The following is a 19,157-nucleotide window of genomic DNA, read 5'->3' on the forward strand; positions in this document are numbered from 1 at the left end:
AGCGAGCATGGCCACGAGGGCGGCACGGTCGCAGCTTCTTCTTCTACCATTCTTCCAGATAGCCACACGGCGCGCACTGGCAGTTGAGCTTGGTTGAGCTTTGTTCAATCTTACATTAGAGCTGAATAAAGTATGAGAAACTTTCAGAAGGGAAGAAGTGCGGATCACGAACAGAAACCATATAACTACAAATTGGCCACGACTGTCAGAAGGAAAGATCTGAAGGGAGCATTTTGTACCTGCATTTGGGGTGAGGCAATACAGAAGGAATAAACAGATACACGAAGGAACGAAACACGACAAAGGCGAAGATTGCTCGTGCATTATCTCGACGCCACTCTGCCAATCCCCCGTAGTGGGTTGTGCCATACATATAGGCACCAAACCAAATCATACCAAATCTGCCGCTGTCAATGTTTACCAAATAGCTGAGCTTCCTGTCCTCAAGTAAAAAAAAATCACGGTGGGCGCGCGTAGATTTTTTTAATGCGCTTACTATCTTTTATTTTTTAGCTTATACATATAAATGTATATATAGTGTAGGATATTTTGGCTTTCGATTTTTCGGCCTGCACCGGAGGGTGGTGGGAGGTGGATTGTCAGGATTAAGTATCGAGGTGGACATATAACGATCATGCAGGAATGATGTTGCTCTGCTATTTCCCGGATAGAGATGGGTTACCTTCTCTGCAGCAAGGCCAAGGTGACACAGTCAGTGAGCGAGCACTATGAAAAATGATCGCGATACTAGGACACACAAAGCTGCGTCCATGCTTCCACTATATATTATATTTTTGCGCTGGAGGAGGATGAATAAACTTTATTTATAGATGTGAGCCGAAAGTGGAATCATCTGATCTGGGCGGTGTCCCTATAGTCCAGCATTCCGCGGGCCTGAGCCGATAGCTTGGCCCATTTCACCAGGCGATGCAGGTCCTCAAGGCTCGGGCTTGTGAGTTGGGCCTCCCACTGCTCGACGGTTGGTCCTGTGAAGGGTGGTACCGATGAGTTGCGCCCACACTCCCATACCGTGTCGTAAATGGTATTGGGCGCAGAGTAGAATGTGCAGTTGTAATTGTAGGCCATAGGGTATACATGATGTGCAGCATTGTGCCATGCGGAAATGCGCCTGTCTGTAGCTCCTGGAACATCACCGCCTCTACTCTGGTCAGCTTGGGGTGCGGGGTCCTCCTACCCAGCCTGTAGTGACTCAGTATGTCTGTTTGCCTTTTCGGCAAGCCATCGTGTGGGTCGACCTGCGCTCGTGTACCTGGTGGGATAGCCCAGAGAATGTGATCTCGAGCACTGGCGTGAGCCGCTAGATTACCCGCTGGGGACTCGTGTCCCGGGGCCTATACAATGTATGTTTCTTGAACATTTCATTGTTTGTTCAGGATGTCCAGGGCTTGTTTCGAAATGTGACCTGTTTGGCAGTTTCTCCATTCTGTTTGTGAATCCGTGATGACTGTTATGTGTTCTTGTCGCTCGCTTGTCGTGACCGCCAGGGCTATCGCCGTTTCTCCGCGGAGTCGGTGTCTCGAGTGTACACCGATACCGCCGTTACCTCTTATCCCAGGTCGTTGATCACGCTGACAACGTCTGCCGCTCTGTTGCCTTTATTTATTGACTTTTTTTTATAATGCGTGGTTGCTTTTCCTGCTGGAAAATCTAAAAGGACACCCAACTGGAATTGGAATCTTGGATTCCAATGACAAGAGTTGACCAAGCCAGTATGTGCTTTCGAGCAAGTTCTTTCAGGGCAAAACATTATTCATCACCTGTCGCTACCAGCAACCATCATGCACTCATTTCTTTTTCTTTTATTCAAATTGCTCCGAATGCCAGCAAAATGGCGGTATTACATAGAGGCGGTGGGGAGAGGGGAATATAAAATTAATTAAATTCTGGAATTTTACTTGCCAAAACCACGACATGATTATGAGTCACGCCGTAGTGGGGGACTCCAGATTAATTTTTCCACCAAATGGGGTTCTTTAACGGGCACCCTATGCACGGTACACGGGCGTTTTTGCATTTCGCCCCGATCGAAAACCGGACGTAGCGGCCGGAATTCGATCCCGCGCCTTCGGGTTTAGCAGTGCGCAACGCCATATAGCCACTACACCGCAATGGCGGGTGGGAGAGCGAATTCACAAAGCCACTTTCATAGCACCATCCCACCACCCTAGAACAAAGACGAGTGCAATTCCAACGTATAAATAATATAACTTTTTGTTGGGCTAGTTGGTGCATGTTACTGAAGTACTCAAGCGCCAAACAGACGACACAAGAAGAGACACGGACGAGCGCTTACTAACAACTCATTCTTTATTGACAGGAACGCACAAGAATACATACGCAAATCTGGCAGCACAACTCACACGTTGTCGAAAATCACATGGTAACAGGGCACAAGGCGATAAAGCAATTGTAAAAAATGACGAATCTCGAATAAAAGATGACGTTCGTGGCCCTTCTTTCAAATGTGGAAGGCTTCCTTTAGCTCACGGGCAACGCTGTCTCAACTTCTGTCCAGAACAATGCTATCTCTTAGGCGAGGCTCGCACCCGCACTCTTTGCAATGGATGGCCAAATTGGAACCGGTCCCTTTTTCCTGTGAGCGTTCATGTTCTTTTAGCCTTTCATTTAAACATCGCTCCGTTTATCGAATGTAAACCTTCTTTGCATGAGAGCGGAATTTGATAAACCACCTCTTCCTTGCAACTGACAAGTGGATGGGTATGCTGGGTTCCGCAGGTCTCGCGTTCTGTTTTCTGGTTGTTAACACGAGCGCACAATGTAGCTAGTTACAGATGGTACAGCGCATTTCTTCTCAATACATGCCTGAACAGCTAAAACAGCTCCTTGAGTGGGATAGAATAGAAAAGATCTTTAACTGTGACCGAGAAAAAGTTACCTACGCTGGGGCTGCAAAAATCCTCGGTCGATGTTAAAGATTTTCTGGTCAATTGGGTTCCCGGACGCGCCGACATCCCATGGAAGCAACAAAACAGCGCACCAAGCTTCTTTGGTGTTCTTTGGCAACAACTTGTGGCGGTTATCTAACTTGTGGTAGCTATCGGGTGGCAGCTATCTAAAGAAAACTGAGCAATTATGTCAGTTATTGTACTTCCAATCGATAAAATCTGGAGAAAACGTCGTCCTCTCCTGAGCAAGGCGATCGAAGAAGTTGTCATTGAGTCATGTCAGTGGCTCGTGTCAATTTTGCACGTAGTGCGACCTCGTGAAGTAGTAGTCCATATAACAGCCATATGAAGCACACGAATGCAGCGTTAGCAACATTTTAGACTTTTAATGTTGTGAAAACAAAGCTCTACGGAGTGACAAATTGATGGTGTGGCTTAACCCACTATCGTAAAAAAATATAAGAAATTAAAAATGATTCATTTTCTAATGTAATTAAAAACTGCATGGCTATATGCCTCGAGAAATACAAATTGGGAACGATGGCTACTAATTAAAAATTAAAAAAAAACACGAGGCGCGTCTGCTTCATTACAATGAGACCAAAGTGTGTCGATGAATCGGCACTGCGACGACGTATAAAGCAAGCCGCAGGAAAGAAAAAAAGATTAGTTACGGAATTTTATGCACCAAAAACACGATTTTGAGGCACGCCGTAGATGGGGACTCCGGATTAGTTTCGACCAGCTGGGGTTCTTTAACGTGCCCCGAATGCGCGGGACGCCGGTGTTTTTTGCATTTCGCCCCCATCTAAATGCGGCCTCCGCGGCGGGGATTTCATCCCGCCACCTCGTGCTTAGCAACGCCACACCACAGCCGCTAAGCCACCGCGGCTGGTAAGCCGTGGGAGTTGTTTTCACTAAGAGTTAGTGTATGTATAGTTTATGAACAGCTGGTGAACAAGCTTGTTTCGATAAAACTAGATTCTGGGATGTTGCGTGCCAAAACCACGATCTCATTATGAGGCACGTCGTAGTAGGGACAGGCAGGCAGGCAATGAACCTTATTTTCGTAGTAGGGGACTGCAGATTAATTTGACCACAGTTCTTTAATGTGCACCTAAATCTAAATTCAAGAGGTTTTTTTTTTTTCAACCTTATTGAAATGCGGCGGCACCGCGGCCGAGATGGTAACAAAGACCTCGAACTGAGCTACTAAGTTACCGTGGCGGGTCAACGCTTCGATAAGGGGACTTGCCTAAGTCATATAGAAACTATACTTTAGTATCACTTAACACTGTTCCTCGGCTTCCCAGTATCCGTTGAATATAGTCTGGTCCAAATAGAAACTAACCGGGAGTGAATTACAGGCCCTCGTGCATTAGGAAGCCACTGTCCAGCTTAGGCGATCAAATTAGTGATCACCGAATCCAAACAACCAGACTGCCACCCGCAGTTTCTTTTAGGTATCATTAAGACACAGTATAAATTCTACTCATATAGAGCAGGTCAGGAAACACCGGATTCGCTTAAGCATACTGCCAATACAAAATAATTCAGGCTGGTCGACCACGTTACGACGAGATATTAATTTTATTGGGATCAAGATCTGGGCTTGGTGCTATATCTGTGGGATGCCAGTTATCGAGAAAATTTCGGTGGTAGGCAAAAGACGTAAGTTTCGTCCGAAAGACTTAAGTTTCGATTAGCCGGGATTCTGTGTTCCCACCGACGTCTCTGCATTCACTGGGTGTGAAAGAGCTCGTAAATTGTACTTCAGAGCCCGTATTCATAAAGCTTTTCGTTCGCTTACTGTTTGTCAGTACTATTTGTCATTGGCCAGCCGCCTACGCTAATAATATGTTCGACATACATATCGGCAGCCATGTGCTTTTACGCACACTTTTAACCTAAGTATCTTTTTGTAAATACGGGTGCTGTATTTCGTAAGGACGTTTATCTCTCGATTATGCTGTGTATTTCACTATCATCAGTCTCGCCGAATGGCCGATGCCAGCGATGGCAGAGGCGTGGTTTTGCGTGGGCCAATGACGACTGGCAAAAAATACAGAAAACGAAAATAATCGTTAGAAAATATGGCACCAGGTTGCGACACTAAATCTTTCCTTATAGTTCTGTCGACGTTATCTTGTGCAACGTCTGTGACAGAAATAGTATCCAGTTTGTGGGGCATTTCGTGGAACATTCGACATATAACGCGCAACCCGTGCAATGTCCTTCAGATGCGCCGTCTGTGTTTCCCGCAAGCCAGGCGTTCGCGATCTCTCACTCACGTTTCCTCCCAGATGTCCCCATCTGGGTCTGCAAAGGCTTTAATGGGGACATTCAGACTGCCCTTCAAGAGGCTGTCACACCGTACAGTCACATGCTGAGGCCATGGGGCTCCATTGCTCACCAGCAAAGTCCGAGTTCCTCGTAATTCTCCGCAAACCCAAACGCTCTGATCGGCCTTCTCCACCGCCTGCCACTTTTGACATTCGCCTCAATGGCGTCAGTATTCCTGAGGTGAAGACCATCCGCATCTTAGGAATGCTGCTGCAAAACACGCACAATGGGGCATGCACCATCAAGCTGAAAACAGCGGCGTACCATATGGCACGCCTAATTCGCAGAATCCCCCCCCCCCCCCCCCCCTTAAACACGGTTCTAAGGAAACAGCCCTCTGTAAGCTGATCCAGGCAATTATTCTCAGTCGCATCCCATACTCGCTTCCTTATCTGCATCTTCGTCAGACAGACAAGACCACGGTGGATTCCATCATCCGCCAAGCCTACAAGACGGCGCTTGGCAGCCCTCGCTATGCCAGCACCCAGCAGCTCCTCCACCTGGGCGTTCATAACACGGTGGATGAGCTCATCGAAGCCCACCGATCAGCGCAGCAACACTGTTTAGTGCTTACAACGACAGGCAGACATGTTCTTAATAAACTGGGCATACAGCCTGGCCACATTCACACGAGAAACAAGTCCCTTCTGCCTCTTGTCAGGACCAAGATTCTTGCCAAATCGCTCCCTAAGAATATCCTCGCAGGGATCCACCATGCGAAGCGTAGGGCTCGCGCGGACTGTCTGCATGACTCCTACAACAGCCCGCCAGATGTCCTCTACACGGACGCGGCTCGTTATCCTCCCTCTCCTAGCCACTCTCCCTTTGCATCCTGCGTGGTGACCGGCTCGGGGCGAATCGCTACCTCAGCGACCATCTCGACACCCACATCAGAAGCTGCAGAAGACGCAGCCATCGCTCTCGCCATGCTAAATCCGGACAACCGTGTAGTGGTCAGCGACACTAAGCAGGCTATCACTAACTTCCCTTCTCGGCAGAGTGACTTCATCCACCCTGTATCCCCTTCGTCCACTCTCTTCCTTCAAGGATGGCGATCCCATCGAACTGGTGTGGGTTCCGGTTCACGCGGGCAATCAGGGGAACGAGGCAGCCCACCTAACTGCTCGAGGTTTCGTCAGCCGAGTGGCGGGCCCCTTCGACCCCGATATGCCTAGCGAGAGCCTCACCACATACCACGACATCACGACATATTATCGCATGAGTAGGCGACTTTGCCCACCTCCTCACCCTCGTCTCACCCGCAAGCAGGCTACTGTCTGGCGTTAACTACACACAGGCTCTTTCTCTAATCCTTACATGCCTTCCCTCCTCCTTCTCAGCTCTTCCCATCTCCCTCACCGGAAGCGTGTGACAGCATCCTGCGATCAGCCGACTGCCGCATCCAGGCCGCAACCATCCTACATGCCCAGGACGTCGCGGGCTGGTTCCGTCGGCATGCCACTTAATGGGTAACCTGGCCAGTTCTGTCTTTGGCGAATAAAGTTGTTCTTTCTCTCTCTCTCTCCTCCCAGAGTTTCCTGGCACCTCTTATTGACGCCATCAGCACACATTGGTGATGATAACGGCTGCTTCTCGTAGCGTTGCCATGCGGAGACTGAAAATTGCAATATGCATTCTCATATTGGATGTTCCACATCCGCCCACCATGGCTCTGAGTGGCACTGGCTCGCACTCCCAGGGCTATATCTTGTTAAAACATAAATATCCAAGTTAGTGAAGGGATCGATAACCGTCGCCGTAGCACAATCGGTAGTGCAACGCACGCGTAACGCGAAGGTTCTGGGGTCGGCTCCCACCGGTGACAAGTTATCTTTTCGGCCACCTTTCATTTCCATTTTCTTTATTATTTTCTACATTCCAATTTGAACCACAGCTAATTTCCTTGATGCTTTCCGTGGCTTCATTGTCTGTTGACTTGATATGGTCACGATTAACAAACATCGAGCCCTTCGGTTTCCCTTCTCTTTCGTTCATATGAGATGTTCTCAGGAAACCTTCTAACAGAACGCGGGCAGAGTGGTGATCGACAGAGAGGCTTCTGTCGCCACGGAAACGTGGACGCAGCAGTAACTTGAGCCGGCGGGCAACTGCACTACAGGCTCGTGCCGGCATCTCAGCCTAAACAATGCGCTCTCGCTTGTCGCCGTTAACGGCGCTAAGAGAACACGATGAACGCCTCGCATCCTGTTTCCCGTGGCTATACAAACCCAGTCAGTGGCGATCAAGCTACGGCCACGCGTGCTTCTCTGCATTTAGGTGACATTTCTAGGAACATACTCAACAGTGGATACGAATATGCAGAAATGTACGAGGCGTCAGCTCAAGAAGGCGGCAAAAGCAACGCAAAAGCAGCGCTATGTCGAGCGTATACGGGGTCACCTTTTTAAAGTTTTTCGTAATTTTAAAGATCGCCTGTTGCAGATAACATAAGTCTAGTCCTTCAGCTGGATTATCCAAAGAGGCGGATATTACTTGCACGACAAATCCAAACACATATTCAACTAACTAACAAACATTCAATAATTAAGTGCTTAATTATTATAAACGGCACAGATTGCAATTTAAGAATTGCAGCCGGTGAACGTATACCTATACGTGTACAACTTGAAGGCGTATCTACTTTGAAAATTTTTTCAGAATGACATCACTTTCGAGGTAAAAAATAGCGTTGGAGATACCACTTTCGGGGTAAATGACACCACTCGCCGTAAAATGCACTGTTGCTCCACCTACTTTCTTTTAAAATTTAATTATGGGGTTTTACGTGCCAAACCTACTCTATGATTATGAAGCAGGCCGTAGTGGGGGACACAATGCACGATACACGGACGTTTTTGCATTTCGCCTCCATCGAAATACGACCGCCGCGGCCGGGATTCGATCACGTGACCTCGTGCTGAGCAGGACAACGCCAAAGTCACTAAGCAACCACAGCGGGTATTTACATTTTTACAAAACGCTCTTTTATGCATTGATGTCCAAAAGTAACTGGAACGCCCATGCATTTCGTCCCACACTTAGGAAATATTATCTCGAAACTGGTGCCATTCCAGAGATTCATTTCAAGTGAATACGTCTTGCTAGCTCACCATCTACTATTGTAAATTTCAATACGTACCATGAAGTTATAATTAAGAAGTTAATTACCACATAATGCCCCTATCTTTGGACAATGTAGCTCAAGGACAAGAATTATGCTATCTGCCACAGGCGATTATATAAAATCCGGGAAAGTTAAAAATGATCACCCCGTATATCTATACAGATGACTCGCGCCTACGTGCAGATACTTGTGGGGCAATCTTTATTAAAGTAGGAGGGGGGCAACAAGGAACGGCCGTTTTTGTCGGAGAGCGCAGATGCCTCTATCATATATAGTAGTCTCTACAAATAATTTCTGGAATAGCCGCGCGTTAACAGCCGAGAACTTAAAATATCGAGCGGATGATGCCCCCGTCGTTCACAGCAAGTTAGAAGGCTCTACGTCAATGGAAAATCGTCAGAAGCCTTATGGGAGCAGTTCAGCAATGGAATCGTTCGGTGACATGCGGGTGTTGTCTAAGGCCGTTACGCTGGTCAAGCTTGTCATTACGCTACCTCAAATACATGAGAATCCGGGCCGAATTCACAAAGCTTCTCGCTCGCACGTATTGTTTCCCATCGGCCAGCCACCTTCATTAACAATGGGTTTAGGACCAGGATTTTCAGAATTTTTCTCTTACAAACGCTTTTCTCGTAACAGCTCTTTTACCAATACGGGCCCTTATTTTGGCTTACAAAAACCAGGAGGAACAATAACACGTCCCAAAGTTACAACATGCCTCTGAAGGTCTGTGTCTTGGATCGAAACTGATTACTTTCGACTACTTCGTATTATTAAACAATCATCTGCATCCCGGTACGTGATCGTTCTTTTTTTTCTTCTAAATATACCCCACTGAAACACGGCTTATGTTCCAATATGTATAAGCATGATGTAGTAACAACAGGACGACATGAGACAGAGACAAGCGCTAACTTTCAACTCTTGTTGGAAATTGACACCCTTGCAACATAGCAAAACATAACACCCTTGCAACATAAGGGGACAACCATGCAACTATCACAGTCTGCCACCCTTCTGTGTAACACAGCAGCAGGGATTTGTAATCGAAGGTGAAACCTTGTTGGCAGCAGTGAAATGCCACATAAGCTGAACCATCACGACCACCATCGAAAAAGGACTAGGCTTCACTCCAATAGAGTCAACAACCTGTTAATCGTCAAATCAGCAATCAATCAAATATCCGGGCATATAGGCTTTGCTGCTAAGCTGACCTGTTAAAGGGCCTCTAAACCACTCTTAGATAGAAGGCAAGAAAGTGGTTTCTCTCTCGCCTTCGCTACCCTCTCCATGGGCGCTCTCTAGTCCTCGCCAATTACTCCTTGAGAAGACACGTAGACCCTACCGAACGTCACGTTGACGCTCTTCTTCCTCCTCTTCTTCTTCTTCTTCTTTTTTTTTTTTTTTTTGAAAACGCCATCGACTTACGTTTATCAGGACTCCACGCTTTTCGGCGACACACTGTTTCCTCTGCACGTGCAGTGCAAGAGCTACTACACGAGATGAAATCCGTTGATTGCACACGACACGTAAGAGAGACTACGAGGAACAGCGGGTGTGCAACTGCACGACAAAGCATGCCCGCGTGCAGACTTATCCAAAGTGTACACGTACCCTGGTAAACAGGCCAATTGACAGTTTTTACCTTGGTGACGTCACGTGCATCACCTTGTTGGCGTCACTACGCACGAAGAAAATATCGAAAAAGCTCGGAGAAGAGAACGAGATTGTCATTAGAATTATCACAGGTTGTTTAGGGGTCCTTTAAGTTGGCTTGGCAGTGCTCAGTTGGCTAAACGACACGCACATACACACAGATACTGCTTGCCTCAAGGAAAGAGGAGCTGATTTTATTAAACAGTACAAGAGGGTTGTGCAACGCAAAACAGTGCAAAGGAACGTCTGTTTTCTTCGACAACACATTGCCAGCCGCGGCGGACGTCAGCAAATTTGTGATAACAGACTGTTCGTCGTCTTTCCCTCTTTGAACATAATATACATGTATGATGTTACGTAATGTTGCGGAAAAATAATGGTTGTCCCAAAAGTCGAGTCACCTTACCAGAATTTCTTGGCAAAATCCAGGGCATACCCGCCAAGTAGGGGCTGGTTGGCAATTCTATACGTAGTGCATCATCCACCAGAGGATGGAGAGTCAGCTGTTTGCACTGTTTTTGCAACGCCCAGGGAACCCAAACGGTGCGCGCATCACCAACACAAGCACGAGACGACGGCGGATGCGGACCACAAGTGAGTGACAGCCACGAAGCAAGCAACCTCGGAGCGGAATGCAACGTTGAGGTCTTGTGCTCGCATGCTGTTGACAGACCCGCCAACCACGACTACTTGTAAAAAAGATAACACATAAAGGAAAAAAAAATGAGGGAATTTTCCCGAGCAAAACTTTTGAAGCGAGTAGGCATACGCTTGTTTGTGTTCCCTTAAGTGCCAAAGTTATTTCCGACACCTTCTGAGCTGGCGCCCTTCCTGTAACCGGTACGGTGTCTTTTTGTGATACGCGATACGCACAAGCGTACAGGCATCGCGTCTGCAAATGGCAGGAACACACGCGCAGTGTTCCCGAAAAAGTTTTTTCTTTCTTTCTTTCTTTCTTTTTATTTTTGTCAGTGCTGTTATGCGGATGCAAAACAACACACAAAAGGCGTTTTCCGGACTGTTCTTGCTCGCCCTCACAGGGGCTCTAAAATCGTCGCTTTGTAAGTTAGTTCAGACTGGTAAAGTATCCTTTCCAAAGTATATTTTTATTAATTTGGTGAGAAAATGCACGACGTTTCTAAAAAAAACGAAGGCAAAGTTTTCGTTACCGGAATTTCGCGCCCATATCTGAGCACCGGATGTCAATATGACGTCATGAATAAAGAAGTATTTTCTCAATATTGGGCTATTCTCACTCATGCAAGCATCTGGAAAGTTGAAAACTTGGTCTTTAGTTCCTTTAGAATGCATTGTAGTCTTGTTAGAAGAAGAAGAAGCCTACATTTATTGAGGTAAAAGGGAAGAGGTTTAGGAGCTAGATGGGTGGGGCCCCCAAGTCCAGGGTTCCACTGGCTTCTGCCGCCAGCCGGATGTGGCCCAAAAGCGCTAGTTGCACTTCCGGGTTTGAGCTAGCGAGGAGTGCCCCCCATTGCTCCGGAGAGCTTTCTAGTCGATACCTATCCTGTAAAGAATTTAGTTTCTCTGGCCTTTTACTACATCCCCATGAGACGTGGTAGAGGGTCGGTGGCGAGTCGCGACACCACGGACAATCGTGCCCGTACAAAGTTGGAAAATTTTTGTCTTGTTATTAAATTATATAGACACTCTAGTTGAATTCGTGCAGTCGGCTTCAGCGTGGCAGCGCGCGTCGTATGCTGTACCACGGCGCCTGGATAAAAAAAAAAGTTTATCCAGCGGCCCTGGCTGTACGTTAGAGCGAAATCTTGCGAGGGTGAGCCAAGAAGGATGGTGGCTTGATGCGGCGGCGTCTTCTCGCGCTCGCAAGGGAGGAAGGCGGGGAGATGTGCGCGCGCTAGGAGAGGGGGGTGGAGGGGGCAAGTTAGTGCGCAGCTCCTCTTCTACTCCAGCTGCTGCGGCTTAGTGCGACTGCGCGCATCCAACTTGGAGGCAGTCTGCGCTGGGTTCGAACGCTAGTCAACATGATAGCTCATGGCTTCGTGTGCGCCGTGTTCTCTAGCGCCTAGTTTTCTTTAAAGCGAGAGGCAGCAGAAAGGGCAATTCGATCGCCGCTGCTGCCGCTCTTCGTCACGCAAGCGTTCTGACTACGAGTGTCCGCGGTCATCGAGTGAGGTGTGGTCGTGTTTGGCTGTGCGCGCGTGACAACGTACTTGTTAGTTTAGTTAGTAAGCGAATGTTTGCAGCAGTTTATGCAGCTGATAAAACGACTAACCTTACTTTGTATAGCTGTCGGATAATTTGCTATCGCAATCAATCATTTGCCTGTCGGGTGAAACTGTGACTATTTTTTTTTTTACTGATGAGCAATTAACTAGATTCGAGTAGATGCTGGGCGGAAGTCCACGACGTCAGACAGGGGTGGCTCTAAAGAGGCGCAAGGGGAAAGCTCGGCGGCAAGCCCTCCTATATTTTCTCCTATATTTTCTCAATAGCCCCACTCCTGGCAATATGTAATGCCAAGTGATGGAATGCCCTCCTGCACCCCCACCCAAAATTGAGAATCAAGTTGAGATCAAGAAGAAATAAATAAACCTTTGCAAGTAGAAATTAGTGACAACAAAAATTTGCTATGAGGCGTTCGATGAAGTAAAATACACATCTGCTGGGAGACGCACTCTAGAACCACCTTCACCTTTCTTAGCTCGCTGCAGCCCCGCTCTGAGCACAGTGAGATAAACGTGTGATCACCTTAACGATTGCCTCCAGCGGCTTTTCCACACTTCAATAAACCACGCATGACCAGTCTGCATAATGGCTATCTTGGCTTTGGCTATGACAATTACCATACCTGGCTAATGATACCAACAGACATAATAAATATTAGCCACACTATGACAATGCTCAGTAAATGTTGACCATGGTTGCCAGGGTGTTTGTCAGACCATTTAAATGTGGCAGTGTCTAGCTAGTGCAGATGACTGACTGTCCCACTAGCACAACATGGTTTGTTATACGACGCATAATTCGCAGTGCGGAAATCTAAGCGACTTCTTAGGTGAAGTATTCGTATGACTGCAAATGCCTTTTTAGAGATCTATGTCTCGTTGTAACGAGACTTATTGCAATTACGCTATGAACATTATGGCAGCAACTCCCGCCACGTTTATTCCTAGCCTTTTCATTTATTCCTGGTGGGGTACTGCGAACACCCTTTGCAATAGACAGTGCTCTGACGCAGGTGGTCAAAATTAATCTGGAGCCCTTTACTACGGCGTGCCTTATAATCAGAACTGGTTTTCCCACGTAAAACCCCAGAAAGAAGAAGAAGTGGCACACATCGAACATTTACTTTGAACTTTCTTGCCCACCCATCGTGGTTGCTTAGTGGCTTTGATGTTGTGCTGCTAAGCACGAGGTCGCGAGATCAAATCCCGGCCACGGCGACAGCATTTCGATGGGGGAGAAGCGCAATAACACCCATGAACTTAGATTTAGGTGCACGTTAAGAGCCCCAGGTGTAGTCCGTAGTCCCCGACTACGGCGTGCCTCATAATCAGATCGTGGTTTTGATGAGTAAAACCCCATAATAATTATTATTATACCTTCTTTTGGCACACAATCGCGAAGTTTATGTTTGTTCTTTTCTTCGTGGGGCGGCTATTGTTAATTTACCCCTAAGAGATTAATTGCTTCCCTGGTTACCTTGTGCTTCGCGCTTAAGTCACACACACATATGAAAATCTAAATAAATATAAAATATATATACATAAGAAAATATCGGGATGATGCTAACATTCAGGTGCAAACGCAGTAATATATATATATATATATATATATATATATATATATATATATATATATATATATTATTGAGTTGAGTTCGCACCTGCACCGGCATGTGGGTACCATCGTGATATTTCTTATTTAAAAAAAAGGAAATTCAAATTTTAGTGCAGCTATTTGCAGGCAATTTAGTGTGTCTGGTTCCGGCTCGCTTCCAAGGCAGTGTCGCTGTCGTGACAGCGTGCGCAGTCTACACCGGATGACCTCGTGTCTCGTGAGGTTGTACATACACAGCCTTCAAGTTTCGTGCGCGCAAGTCGCGCCGCTTGAACGTTATAAGCGGCGTTTGAAGCGACCTCTGAGTGTGGTTTCTCTTCCTGAAAAGAGAAGCGTTGCGCTGCCTCGCATTTCCTGGCTTTGCTGCGCAGCGTTATTTCAACTAATGAAAAAAAAATGTTTCGGCGCGAACGTCAAAACAACACACGCAGCACAACAAGATAAGTGCTCACTGCTACTTCTTACAATGCATGGTGGTGATTGTGGCAACGTGCACGCATGTGCCCTATTGCAGGCCCTTGATGGCGGCATATACAGTGTGTCCCGACTGCGTATGCTGAAAATCTAGAAGCTAGAGTGCCTTAGCAACCGCGGTTGAACGCGATTGGCTGAAACGCTACAGGCGACGCTCTGATGTCACGCCGTGAAGATTATTGTCTTTGCTTGTCGCCGACGATAGGTTAGGTTAGGTTATCGTAAAAGGTGTTAGGCGGTGCGGCGTACTCTCACAGTGGTTGATTAACCCTGGCCCGAGCGATTATGCTGAGAAGAGCTCAAGCACATTGCATACTCAGCCCGAGAAGGCTGGCCACAATCATGAAAAGCGAGAAGTTGCATTTTTCAACTTTAGCCTAGCACATGCAGGACAAGACCACATACGCGTGTTATGGGGGTGCCCCAACAACCCACCCCTCCCCTCCCCTCTGATGAGCTCTTGCAGCCAACTCCCTCGCCAAAATCGTGGGATAGGAGCACAAACTTGTATATACAGACCAGGCTGGCGAACTGTTCTGCTAGCGTTGCGGCCCCCTGGGTACCAAGCAAGCCTGCCGTCCAGCCTGGCTACCGCATTCCCATTCCCATTTCGTTTTTAATTAAGCTTATCCATCCCCCACTTCCCCAAAGGGCGTCGAGCCCCACCGTCGGCGTTTCAGCCAATTGCGTTCAACCACGGTTGCAAGGGGATGTGCCTTCTGAATTGTCAATATATGTGTCCCGGCTAACGTTAAAAACAGAAATGTAAGAAAATACTGGTAGAATATATATGATTACGTGCACCTTAGGTCTTCAACTATCAGTCCCCTTCTGCCATTTCATTGTGTACCAATCGCCTGGCTCATAAAAAAATAATAATTAAACAATAATTTATTTCTTGAATTAAGGAGGTGATTTTCCATCGGAAAACTGTTACTGCGTCCTAAACATCCTATTCAGTCATTTTCAGTGCGTTATGAACTGCGGAAGCATTTTTTTTCCGGGATCTATTAGCTGCGCACGAAATACGCAAAGTGCGGCTGTGATGACGCGCCCGCGAGCCGCGACACTGAGCCGTGACACTAACACTGATTGCCCTTGTAGCCTATTTTTTCTAATACAATAATCCTCCTAAAACGTTCATCTGTTCCAATAATTCAACGTGTTTTGCCTATCCTTCTCGAGGAAACATTGATGGAATTACGCGGAATCCATGTCATTTCCGTAGAAGACATATATTTAACCGAATGCAGATGAATACTTTTCAGTAGGAAACGTTTTCATCTGCGTGAAAGCATTTCAGAGTACCAAGAGCTATAAAAGAAGTGTTTGCATGAAAATTTATACATGCTAAACACTCATTCTTTGATGAAAAAAAAAAAAAACGGTGACCCAGGAGGTCTAGCCATGAGATTCCTCTAATTTAAAATTTGAAGAAGAAGAACTGTGGCAGCAACTAATTTGTAATCGTAGAAATTGCATTCCTCACCAAGGACAGTTAAGATTGAATGTACGTTTATCTGCCTGTTCTTCGCTGCAATCTACGATGCCGTTCGCACACGTAAAAATAAATCCCAAGAAATCAATGCGGAATACCGATCTTACTAGCTAAAAAAAAATATGATAAATTTGTTATGAAACCAGTACACACATATTTCAGTAAGAGAAGTAATAAAAAGTCTCTTTATTTCTTAGCGCAGTTTGAAAATTGCGCTTACGGATGCAAGCCAGTTAGACCTGTTGGAAAGAATTCTGTGACCACGACAGTGTAGGTTTTGTAACTGAAGGAGAACTGAGTGAAACGTTCTGTCTCCTCCTATCGGCATTTCTCAAAAGTCCATCGTAAACGCGGTTAAAAATAAACAGCCACGTGCCAACGTCTCATATGCACTTTACTTTCGGTCTTTATCTTTCGTTTTTTCTGCATTTTATGACAGGTGCAAAAGATTTACGACAAAGAAGCACTGACGCGTGACGTTGTGCGCGGCCTCCCGTGTGCGTTAGCAAGCGCGTCGCCGGCGTTCTCCGTGAGCCCCTCCACTTCGTCAGCCGCGAACCAGAAGAGGCTCCAGCCTCTCTACGTGATTTGAATACTGTGTCAGGGCACACGATAGTATTTACACTCATGTTTTGTAGAATTTCTCACTTCGTGCACTTCAGCAAAAAAAAAAATAATAATAATAATGCACCATGCTGTCATGCCTAAGACAGTGCAGTGCGTCTTGGTTCGTCATAGTTCGCCATGTATTGGCAGCCCCAATCATGTCCTCGGCAAATCAATCCTGGCCAGCGCCTCCTCATCATCACTCAACTTCCAGCTATTTCTTTTGGCGCTCTTTCAGCATCTTCGGTTGGGCGTAGCTTCACTTTTTTTTTTCATTCCTCGGACGGAAGTGCTGCGCGTTTCTTCATACTTTTATACGATATTATCATATCGCAGCTCACCGTGCAGCCTACTGTTTGCACGGTACCAGCACTCGGCTGTCTATCAGTAAGGCCCTTGACCCCACGGGATGCAGGCTTTCGCCACATCGAATCAATATTTAGGAAAGCCAGGCAGCTAGAGCTTCCATCTATTTACCTTTTGATTTGAGGCTGTGAACTGGCTTTAGTACGTAGAGTGACGCATATTTATTCCAACAATTTTTAAAGAAGTTATCACTAAAAGTTTGCAAGAACGTCATGTTTTCGGCCCGCACCACTTAATAATACGCGTGAAATATTTGCTTCTATGATTCTTGAGGAAGAAAACAAATAACGCGCGCATTCATATTGTTCACTGTATAGATCTCCCGGAAACCATTGACGATCTTCCATACGTCAGTTTTGTTCTGAGAAGAAGGATTAACGAAATGGAACCCACCACACACCTCCAGAAGACTAATAATAAGTGAAAAGTAGCCTGGCACCGCCTAATGAATTCTTTTCTCGGAAAGGACCGAGATAAGAGAAATTAGAATGAACGTATGTGAGACGCGAACATTTGCAATTTATCCAAGCCTTGTAGCGACCCACAGTTGCCTCAACCACGTTTATAAAATAGTATTACACGCCAACATTTCGCAGCTGGGATAGACAGAATGGGTCGTCAGTGCTATTTTATTTGCATGGTTGGATCGAGAAGCTTGCTTCTTCAAAAGGGACTCCGCCCGACCGAGGCCGTCATTTACTCTAAATCTTCAACTCATGTACAACGTCGATGCGATTACTAACACGTACGTATACTATATACAAGAGGAAGCGTGATTAGTGTGTTCACTTAGCATACTTAAGAAGAAGAAAATCGTGATTTCTTCCTCTCGACGGCGTTTCGTACGATGTATATCAGCCGCTACTGATAGACATCGCACGAAGCCATTGCACTTTCGTTACACATGCACTACAATGTAATGACGTCCATACCTCTGTCTGAGACGCGCAAGCGCTCCACTGCAAAACGAAGAAAGAGTAATAAACAGCGAGGTTGAAGGTACTGATCTCGACATCTTGTGGCCTGCATGTTCTTGGGGTTTCTGATCTCCACGAGCACTGTCATTGGAAATTGCCAGCAGCGCACGCATATCACAATATTTGCATTGCAGCGCACTCCTTCAGTGCTCTACACAGAAGTGTGGACGTTTGTGCACCAATGAAACGCGAACGGGAAGAAATAAAAGAAAAATGAACGGTTCTTCAACGTGGTTACTTAAAACTGAGATAAAGGATCTGGGCATAGCCGGGCGCGGAGTGCGCTCTGGCCCGAAAAAATAAGTCTCTGCGAAGGAATCACACCTGTGTCATACACAATGGCGAATGTGGAAAGAGAAATTCGACTTCTGCAGAGCCGGATTCTCAAAACATTTTGTTCATTTTCGCTGGCCGGCCCCCTTCGTTAATAATTTGTCCGCGGCCTCAGAATTGGCTGGAATGTGCTCTAACGAAGAATATTGGCCTGAGACATCTTTGTGAACCCTAGTTCACTTTCTGGTGCTCACGTTTCATTTGAGCGTGACAGTACTTAATGCGTTATAAGAGCTTCGGTTAACACGTTGCATTTTATTGAGCTGGAACGAATACTGCTCAGACTGCAGTTTAATATTAAATAATGTGGTTTAATGTCCCAAAGTAACTCGGAGGCTATGGATGATGCCGTTGTGGGGAAGCCCCATTTCTTTTTCTCCGTTACCTGGGTTTCTCTAACGCGCATCCAAAGCGTACACGAGCGCGTTTCTATACATTTCGCTCCTGTTGGATTGCGGCTGCCATGGTCGAGAACACAACTCGCGAACTCGTGTTCACGAGCACAACGGCATAGCCACTCAGCCACCGTGGCGGGAAACTGCAGCTTTAATTTCGCCATAGAGGCTTCGTGGAGAAATGCGCAAAAACACGGAGTCATGTTGTTGGAATGCAGAGTGAGCGCTCGGATTACGCTATGCGCTTCAAAGACAGTTGTTACCTCATAAGTTCTACGCGGAATAAAAAAATAATAATTTACAGGAAAGACAATAAGGGATAATCAAGCAATGCGCACTGTGTCGTGCTGGTGTTCTTCCCGTCTCGTCGCACAGAGGAGCCAATTCCTTCAAAATGCTTGACGTGCATAGCACGACCATCTGCGGCCACAACGTCAGCGAAGAGGTTTACACATCTCTTTTGCTGGGCGTGAAGACATCGAGAAGAACTTAACAGATGGCAATACGAACGCTCCAACACGTTCAAGAAGCTCGAGGAATGAGCAAAATGATATGCTCAGAGACCGCTAGCTGTAGAGGCGAAGGTTGTGCAGAAGGAATTATTCAAACAGCCAAACCGCAGGCAACGCCATCAGTCTC

This window comes from Dermacentor silvarum, chromosome 4 (genome assembly GCF_013339745.2).
Source record: "Dermacentor silvarum isolate Dsil-2018 chromosome 4, BIME_Dsil_1.4, whole genome shotgun sequence".
Lineage (NCBI taxonomy): Eukaryota > Metazoa > Arthropoda > Arachnida > Ixodida > Ixodidae > Dermacentor > Dermacentor silvarum.